The sequence below is a fragment of the Brassica napus genome, chromosome C7, assembly GCF_020379485.1.
Source record: "Brassica napus cultivar Da-Ae chromosome C7, Da-Ae, whole genome shotgun sequence".
NCBI classification, from domain to species: Eukaryota; Viridiplantae; Streptophyta; class Magnoliopsida; order Brassicales; family Brassicaceae; genus Brassica; species Brassica napus.
Genome location: NC_063450.1, coordinates 22,105,610 through 22,116,576, shown reverse-complemented (window position 1 = coordinate 22,116,576; position 10,967 = coordinate 22,105,610).

Below are 10,967 nucleotides of genomic sequence, written 5' to 3'. Positions count from 1 at the left end.
ATTGTTTTTATTGAATGAAGATTCAACACATGCTGAACTTGTTGCAATGGCTCAAGAAGATTATAACCTGGACATGAGAACAGTGAGTGTGGAGATTAGCTACTCATTACCAGCAGAAATGATGATGGCTCCAGGCAGTCTTCCCATTCATGTTACAAGTGATAGACAAGTTCGAAACTTGCTGGAGATACTCAAAACCCATAGAGTATGTCTTTGTGTATCAAGCCGCAGCAAGGTCGAAACGGTTTCAGAGAAAAGGGATATTGATGAAGCTGGTGAATGGGAAAAAGATGTTGGTGATAATGATGAAGCTGGTGAATGGGAAGAAGATGTTGGTGATAATGATGAAGCTGGTGAATGGGAAGAAGATGGGGAGGAGGAAAATGGGGAGGAGGATGCTGATAATTCTATTGTTGGTGAAACGGATCAGAATGGTGGGGATTACAGTCTTTATGGAAAGGTTCCAGATGAGGACGAGGAAGATGATGATAATATTTGTTTTGAAGAAATCCAAAAGACATATGCTAAGACAAATGCTATTGAAGGAGGAAAATCGAATGGTACCAGTATCTATGTCAACCAGAGTTTTGTTAGCAAGGGTGCTCTGCTTTCAGAGCTGCGGTTGGCAGCAGTGAGGGGTAAGTTTTCTTTCAAATTATACAAATCAACGAAAACTCTCGTTGTGGCAACATGTCCGGTTAGCTATTGTGGATGGAAGGTCAGAGCGAGTGTCAAACATGGGACAAACACGTTTTGGGTAACAAAGTATGTGGAAAAACATTTATGCTCAGCGGGAGACCGAATCGCTCAGCGGAGACACTGTACTCCGAAGTATGTAGGTAGTCTTTTCATTGATCGTGTTGGAATCATTGATGGGATAACTCCGCAGCATATCACTGATGCAATGAGGAACATGTTTGGCATGGCGCTTGATTACACCACTTCATACAGAGCACTGTTATATGCACAAAGATTGGTGAGAGGATCAGCAGAAGAAGGGTATTCGCGTCTGGCATCATATCTCGAGCAAATCTCCATTGCAAATCCTGATTCTATCACGGCGATAGAACTTGATTCTATGAAAAGATTTAAGTATCTATTTCTCTCTTTTGGAGCTTCTATCAAAGGTTTTAAGTATCAGAGAAGGGTCATTGTGGTGGATGGAACTCACCTAAGTGGAAAGTATGGAGGAACTATGTTAGTTGCAGCCGCACAAGATGGCAATTTTCAGATATTCCCATTGGCTTTTGGGATCGTGGATGAGGAAGATATACCTTCTTGGGAATGGTTTTTCACAAAATTGGCTAGTTGTATATCTCATGACAAGCCTCTGGTGATAGTCTCCGACCGGCACAAGGCCATTAAAAGTGCGTGTGATAAGGTGTTTCCTTGGGCAACCCGAGGAATATGTTATTATCACCTTCAAGATAACATTGTCAAAAAGTTTAAAGGGAAACATCTCATGTACTTGGTGAAAGGGGCTGCTTATGCTCACACGGTTTACGATTTTGACCGGTACATGGCTGAGATACGGAGTGCAAACCCGGAACTTGCAACGTATTTGGAGAAAGCCGACGTCAGGCTATGGTCAAGGGTTTATTGTAAGGGGAACAGGTTCAACATAAAAACAAGCAACATTGCTGAATCTATTAATTCCGCACTGAAGCGAGCAAGAGGATTTCCGATTACGTTCCTGCTGGAGTTCATAAGGCAGAAGTTAGGAAAATGGTATTGGAAAAGGAGACAAGATGCTTTGAGTCTCACAACTGAACATAGCGGGGGTGTTGAATACTTGCTTGCTGTTCGAGAAGAGATAGCGGGTACGATGACGGTCGAACCAATTGATGGATGGCATTTCTTTGTCAAAGGTGGCAAAATGGACTGTGTGGTTGATTTGGAACATGCAAAGTGTGATTGTGGTGTCTATGGAGTGGAGAAAATACCTTGCTCTCATGCTATAGCTGCTGGAATACATGCTGGTTTGCATATCTCCACACTTGTATGTCCACTGTACTCAAAGAATTATCTGTATGCAGGATACTCAGAGAATATATATCCTATCGTGTCACAACATATTGAGGAACGAGAATGCTTTCCTCCAGAACTAAAGCGTGGTCGGGGGAGACCGAAGAAATCAAGATGGCAATCTTGGTTGGAGCTATCTAGGATGAGAGGACACAAACCCAGGAAGAAACACAGGGCACGGAGATGCTCAAACTGCAAGGAAACTGGCCATACGAAACCACAATGTACACAAAATTTTTAAGTCGTCCAGTCTTGATTACCCGTCCAGACGACTAAATTTTTAGTCGTCCAGTGTATTTTATTTTTAGACGACCTTCTACTAAGTCGTCCAGTGTATTTTATTTTTAGACGACCTTCTACTAAGTCGTCCAGTGTATTTTATTTTTAGACGACCTTCTACTAAGTCGTCCAGTGTATTTTATTTTTAGACGACCTTCTACTATCCCTTCAAGTGTATTTTATTTTTAGACTACCTTCTACTATCCCTTCAAGTCGTCCAAACCTTCTAGACGACTTATTTGTAAGTCGTCCAGTTGGAAAACCTTCCAGACGACTTATAATAAGTCGTCCAAACCTTCTAGACGACTTATTTGTAAGTCGTCCAGTTGGAAAACCTTCCAGACGACTTATTTCTTCCAGACAACTTATATATTTACAAGTTCAAATACAAACACTAATCTTCCAGACAACTTATATATTTACAACTTATATATTTACAAGTTCAACTTATATATTCAAATACAAAGACAAGTTCAAATACAAACACTAATCTAATCATACAAGCCCACGAACCTATCACCATCCACATTTTCTTTTAGATGCTGATCAACAAGCTCCTTCCATATATCCACCGCCATATTATCCCTCATTTTCTTTGCGTTGCACCTAGCAAAGTCTTTAGGGTCAAAGGAGACACCGAGAGCATGACATTCAATGTACTTTACAGTGTACACGCCACAATCACCATTGTTGGCCGTGGGTACACCTTTCAGCGGTCTCTCATATGTGTATGGCTCCAACCCGTATTTGACCCGTATTTCGTCGGTGGCTGCGCACTCAACAAGCAGATAAGGGACCATCTGGAGAAAAGGCTCCATTATCGCATCCCATGCGTCTGGTACACTAGATGAAGGTATGCTGTCCCAGACGACTATGTGCCTCTTAGGGATCGATATCCAAATAGCAACCCAATGCTTGTCGTCCAAGTTCACTGGCGCATAGATATCATCAATGTCCTCCCCCCACTTCTTGTTTGATTGGCAAAATGAAGGTATTGATCCGTCATAAAAATACGACGCCCCACCAGGTAGAACTCTTCCTAAACCTTTGTGATCAGGTTCCGATGTTTTGAAGAGGTGATACTGCTCTCTCCAAGACTGGGAAAAGTTGTGATCCAGGAAGCACATTCGCTCGCTCCTGAAAGCTTGTGGGTTCTCCTGATACCTCTGCCTTAGCACATTAATCCAAGCATCTATATGCTGCATATTAAATATAACAAGTTAGAAGTTACCAGACGACTTAAATATAAGTCGTCTACGTGGTCGTCCAAGTAGACGACTTTCCAGACGACTTATAATAAGTCGTCTGGAAAGTAGTCTACTTGGACGACTTTGTAGACGACTTAAATCGTGTGCAGAAGACTTACGCAGTCTTCCAGCCATCCTCTGGCTGTCCGGAGGAAGTGGTACCACCTTGTTGGTGATGTACGTGGTTTGTCCTCGGTCTTAGTTAAATAATGACTGCAAACAAAAAAAGCAATCAGTTTTGGACGACTAAATCAAGCTATTATGGGTAAAGCAATCACTTACGGATCAGTTTTCAACCAATCAGCGAGTTCCTTCAACCGATCTTTGTTTACTGGCGGAAATGGATTATAGGCTCCCACTTTATCTTTTTTTTTCTCTGCCGTATAAGGAGATCTCACAGTGGGAGCAGGTTTCTTCGCTCGTTTACTCTTTGCACGCTTGTCCAATACAACCAGGCTCGGTTCTGAAACTGGATCGCTTGGCTCGGTGGAAGCGAGGCTCGGTTGTTGATCGGTGGAAGCGAGGCTCGGTTGGTGATCGGTGGAAGTGACAGCAACAATCTCTTTGGAGGTCTTATTTACCGAGAATGCCTCGGTTGCTGTATCCTCCGGCAACCATCTCTGCAATAAAAGTTGCACACAAGTTAACTCTGGACGACTTAAACAAAAGTTGTCTGGACGACTAGTTGGACCTGGACGACTTAAAATTAAGTCTTCCGTGGTCAACTAGTCGTCCAGACAACTTACGTTTAAGTCGTCCAGGGTCAACTAGTCGTCCAGACAACTTTTACAGTCGTCTGGACAACTAGTTAACCCTGGATTTGATACTAACCTCTTTGATTTGAGGAGGCTGTTTCTTTTGAGGAGGAGGCTGTTTCTTTTGAGGAGGAGGCTGTTTCTTTTGAGGAGGAGGCTGTTTCTTTTGAGGAGGAGGAGGCTGCTGTTTGGTTTGATGAGGAGGAGGCTGGTTACTAACCACGGTTTCTTTGGCATGAGGGGTAGGTTGTTTATCTTGAGGGGTAGCCTGTTTGTTTCTACCCCCGGTTTCTTTGGCAAGAGGGGTAGGCTGTTTATCTTGAGGGGTAGCCTGATTGGTGACACCAACCTTCTTCTCCACAGCTTCCAATCTATCGGACAACTTCCTAAACTCCCTCATGCACTTATTAAACCCTTTTTTCATGCAGTCAGCTACGCCCTTGAACATAATTTCCAACTCCTCTCTGGTCACCCCTCTAGCCTCTTCTCTAGCCTCTTCACTAGCCACTTTAGGAGCCTCTTTACGAGCTTTCTTCCGAGGTCTTGGATTGTCTTCCTCCTCCTCCTCCTCCTCCTCCAACACAACCATCTCTTTGGCCTTCTTTGATGGAGTCACAACCTTAGGTTTTGTATTGACCTTAGTACCAGTGACTTCCCAGCAATCCATGGTCCACTTCCACGGTCTCCGCTCATACATGACTTTAATGATGTTCTCCGCGGGCAGGTCCTCAACCTCAGAGTCCCATTTTGGCCACATTTCACTAATGTCCTTCTCAACAAAGTTGATCACGCGGGTCTGCAGTAAATAGAAGAATCGAGTTAGATATTTGAAAAAAAATACTAAATAGACGACTTAATTATAAGTCGTCTACTATGTCGTCCAGCTGGAAGACCTTCCAGACGACTTATAATAAGTCGTCTAATAAGTCGTCCAGATGGAAGACTTTCCAGACGACTTATAATAAGTCGTCTAATAAGTCGTCCAGATGGAAGACTTTCCAGACGACTTAATTAAGTCGTCCGATAAGTCGTCCAGCTGGACGACCTTCCAGACGACTTATAATAAGTCGTCTGCGCAGACTTTTGGATTGAAGTAAATACCTGACTCAAGATAGCAGCTTTCATTGATCTGCGGCCTCTGCTGCCCTCGTAAGCCAGTATCGGTGGAGACGGACTGTCTGCTCTGGGACCACCAATACTAGCACCCAATTCCGGCATAGCTGTGTACGTCCAGACCTGAAGAACTTGTATAAACCCATCCACGGTGTAACAGCCAGCAATTTCTTTGTTCCACAAAGAGTCCATCAGCACCTTAAATGCGACTCTCCCCCATGGATAATTCTCAAACCGTTCTAAATCCATCACTAGCCTTGCCAGAGTAGATCGTGTAGCGGTTGAAAACTTTCTCCCTTCAATGAATCCAGTGAAGATGGAGAGGTACGCGAGCCGCTTGCGATCTTCCCTGGACCAATCCCCGCATCTCTGCAGTGCTGCTATTATCTGATCAGTAGTTGGCCCAGCTTCCAGATGAACTCCCAGCATCCCCCAGAAAGAAACCATCTCTGGGGTAACATCACATTTTGGTGTCTCAAGGTCCTCGATGTACTCGCAGTTTAGACCAGTGAGGTTTTCAAACTCTAACAGTGAAAACCTCAAAGGTTCTGGACCAACGAGAGACCACATCTCATACTTCTTCTTAATGTCCAGCTTGAAACTGAGCATGTAGTGAACCAGCCTTGAAGCCCAACCAAATCCCTGCTCCTTGAACTTGATGAAAACTCCCAAACTCGACTCCTTGAGCTCTTCAAATTCGTCATCAGTAAGAGCTTTCCTAAGAGCAGTATGCAACTTGCTGTTATCCGTATGATACGAAATGCTATTGTGGGCTTCTGGTTCTTCCCCTGATGTGTATAACCTACGGGGGAGTTCTGGAATATCCATCCTTTTTGTCTGCAAAATAATCAAAGACAACGATATAAGTCCAGACGACTTAGTAGACGACTTATAATTAAGTCGTCTGGAAAGTCTTCCAAATGGACGACTTATATTTAAGTCATCTACTAAGTCGTCCAGTTGGAAGACTTTCCAGACGACTTAAATTACTTACAAGTCTTCCAGTCGCAGAAGGAGTTGGAGTACTCGTCATTGCGGTTATAGATCTGAAAAAATAAACGTGAAACGGTGAGAATGAGTAAATTGATAGAGACAACGTTTTATGTTCATCTTTTCCTCGAGATTGATGACTTAGCGGCGTTAGGGTTTACAGAGAAACGGCGCTAAGGTTTACAGAGAAGAAGCGGCGGCGCTAGGGTTTAGAAGAAGCGGCGGCGCTAGTGTTTAGAACGTTGGTGACCACGGTGGCGAGGGCGACGGTTTGTTCGGAAATAGTGGAAGCGGCGGCGCTAGGGTTTAGAGGAATCGGCGGCGCTAGGGTTTAGAGGAATCGGCGGCGCTAGGGTTAGAAGAAGCTGCGGCGACAACGGTGAGAATGAAGTGAGATAGATAGCCGATGTTGAGAACGATGGTTTGTTCGGAAATCGTGGGAATTCGAAATCGCCTTTGAGAGAGAACTGTTAGGGTTTCTGAATATCGCGAAAAATGAAACAAAAAAAAAAAATCACCTTATATATTGGGTAAATAATCCGGTTAGCTTTAAAATTACATTGGTAAACTTTAAGGTTTGGTCCGGTTTAGACGACTTATTCTGGCTGATAATGTACAACAGACGACTTAATATTTAGTCGTCTGTTTTCAGACGACAAAATATTAAGTCGTCCTAGACCCTAAAATGAACCCCTAAACTAAAATGACTAGATTAACTAACTAACCACGTTATAAAATCAAATTATACTTAAATAGTGTTTACTATACACAGAAATGAACACGCATAAGTAATTTTAAAAATTTTCAAAAACGGTTTTAATGCTTTCCAAAATCTAACCCTAAGAACACATACAATACTACAACATATGTTGATGAAACATAAACTTAAGAATATCATGACTCACTACTTTCACTCATCTATGCTGAAAACAATTGAAATTTGTTATATCTTAATTTATACCTCCTAAGACATATGTTAATTACATAATTCCCATTTTTCACTTATCAAAATATTTTTTACAAAATTTTTAAATTATGTTTAAGACTAACTGTCCAGACGACTTTAAGTTAAGTCGTCTGGACGACTTATTTTCAAGTCGTCTAAACAGACGACTTGCGAGGGGTAGAAACGTAAAAAGAATTCCGTTTTTTTGTTTGGTCACAAGGGGATAGTTGTAATTTCAATAGCCTTTTAGGTTACTTTTGCCTTTGACCCAAGTTGGGGTATTGTTTTGGGTTTTACTCCAAGTTTTGAGTCACACTTGGCAATTCTCCCTATTATACGCCACACAAATATTATTATAAAATTAGATAATATATAACACCAAATTATATTAATTTATTGATATATTTTATTGCATAATCTAAAATATTTTAGTATTAAAAAAACCCGCATGACTAGTTGTATAATTAAACATCTAAAATATTCAAGTTTTGGGCGAGAGAGTTTACATGTTACACAACCAAACCGAATAATATTTCTAGTATCGTTCATAATACATGGAGCTACTAGAATAAGACTTTCGCCTTGCGCAACGTGAATTTATAGGAAAATTATTTAAGAAATATCGTATAGAAAAATAAAATTTATATTCTTGATCGAATAAATATTTTTGGCCCTTAAACAATTTTTTTTAAAAAAGTTGTTAATCATGTAATTTGTTTACTAATGAGCTGATCTCATTTTAAAAAATATTTTAGGTCAAAAAATCACTTATCGCATAAGAACCTAACGTTTTGGCCAAGAATCTCAGACCTACTATTTGATTACAATGAAACTATGGCAGCTCGGTTTATTATCATGATTTAGCAATTTAAAAGTTAATTATGGTTATGAGAAGTTTATGTTCATGTGCCAATCCTATCTATCTTCAATATTTTTCTCATTTTTGTGTCGTTTTTTTCATCTTTGTTATTGTTCGATATAAATATTGATTTTTGAGTTTATTTTCATTTCGTTATTTTGTTTTGGCTTGAGATTTAGAAAATGTTTAAGATTTAAAATTAATAAAGAGATACATACTTAGCTTAAGATCTGCGCCTTGAGCAGAATAAATATTTTATATTACTTATTTTACGTTTTCTACATATTATGAAATAATAAAATAATAATTCTATATATTAAATAACTAAGAAATCATTTACTATTATGTAACAAATTGGCGTGCGCATATAAATCAAACAACCACTCTTGTTTATTTGCAATTATTTTAGGGTAAATAAATCAAAACAATCAATCTTATCTATCGTATATAATATATAATTAAATTCAAATAATATTAACATAGATATATAGTATACTTTTAATATGGATATTTATTAAATGAGGTTTCTACTCATATGATTTTATGATTATTTGCATATTTGTGTAACAAAATTTTACACGAACGATTTTTTTTTAATGTGGAATGTTTAGTAGTTTCAATAATTTATAATTATTTAAAAAAATAATGAAGATTTCAAAATTAAAATATTAACTTTTCAATATATGTTCAACGCAGATATCAAAATATAAGTATGTATTTTCATATGATGTATAGTTTAATTTAAACAATATGAAATATATATATATATATATACATATTAACATAAACACCTATTAAAATAAAATTATTTATTCATATGATTTTATAATAATTGTATCTTATTATAGAAAAAAATTAAACCTTGATTACAAAAGTTTATGCGAGACTTTTTTGAAAAATTCAAAATTCAACGTATACAAAAAAAAATTAAATTTTTATTATATTATTAATGTAATTGTGTAATTTATTTTAATAATAAATAATTAAACAAAAATGATAGAAAGTATATATGTTGTTAGTAAATATTTATTATTTAAAATCATTTATTGTCATATATATCTTGATCACATTAGGTAATTCCGTAGGTTTTATTTAAGAAAATAATATATAATAATTTTAGTTTGATAAATGAATGATCTATAATAGACATACTATATAATATAATATTCTCTAACAATTTAATTTTAGACTAACAAAATTCTCAATTGATTTTCATAGAGAAAAGAGACTTTAGACGAACTGTGAAAAGCAAAAAAAAAAGAATGTCCTCTCTCTGTGCCTCGGCATTTGCTTAGGGTTTACCTATAAAACCAAAAACCTCTCCTTGTCTGATTTGAATCATAACGTTGCCTCCCTGTTCGGACTGCGACAAGGGTAATCGACAAGACTTGTTTAATCTCATTATGTTATTGTTGATTTAACAGAACCTAAATGTATTGTGGAAAAGTGGAGGCGTTCCGGAAAGTTATGCTATTTTCTGATTTGCTGAGGGATATATAGTGGTGTAGCTGAACACTTAGGGAGTTTGTTGACACTTTGCAGGGTCTCAGAAGACTCTCCTGTTTATCGAGTGTTACATTCAAAGCTACACTCGAAAAGAAGAGTCTTCTGGTAATGGCTCTCATCAGCTGATGTGCCTCTCTTGTTTCTGTTTTCTTGTTACATTTACGGCTTCTAGTCTTTAAAAATATGCTGGTTCCATCCAAGCCAACTTAGAGAGGACGAATGACTCACTTAATTGACATATATGTAATGTCTATCTCTTCAGGAGCACCGCATGTCTTGTAGAAGATCCGGTGTTGTGGAAGCCACAAATACGGCTGCAGTTGTGATCCCTGAGGGGTTTTCTGAAATTTTCATGCCTTTGTTATCTTTAACTTGATTTTGGTTCTTAAACATGCCAGGCATATGGCATGCTATGAAATGATGGTAATATTTCATTGACATTGTTACGTTGCTTTCGCTGAGGATTTTTGTGGTTTGGATTTATCCCAATTTAAATATTGGTTACACTTGTTGTATAGCTCGCCTTTTCTTTTGCTTCTTTTTAAGATTATGCTTGGCTATATGTGCACTTTCTCGTTAACTGTCTTTTGTCTGCACTTGATATTCAAAGAAAATTTAGAACTGTGATTTTCGAGTATCATTTTACATGAGTTTGCTGGACAAGATAGTGACTTTGGTTCTAGTCTTCTAGATAACATGATTCTGTCTTGCTTATTTCTCTTTAATTACCTGACCTCAGGGGTGGGGTCTGAAGCTATGGTCGTAATCCAAGGTGTTGGTCATGCAAGATTAAGAAAACGGCAACCTCTGGGGACTTGTATATCAAATTTAAGGTTTGTAAATGCACCAGTATCTTCTTAAAATTTTAAACTTTGTACTTTCTTGAGACGTTAGATAAGTTTAGAATCAAACCCAGTCTTGACACTGAACTACCATATGCATCTTATCTTAAGATGATCAGTTTAGTCTTTAGAAAAAGAAAGTTGCGGCAAGCGTCAAAGTAATATTATGTCATCTATTGACTTTAAATGTGTTCATTCTAAAAATAATATACCATTGTTCACTAATTTAAATGTGATGGATACTCTATTGTGTTTGCCGTTGTCACTATATAATCAAAACTTGTTACATCCAGCGAATAGATTGTTTACGCTATCAGAGCTATCTTTTAAGATCCGTAAGTAGTCTTATAATTCTATCATCATTCTTGCCTCATCTATGGTCTTACAGCATACTGCATTTCCTTT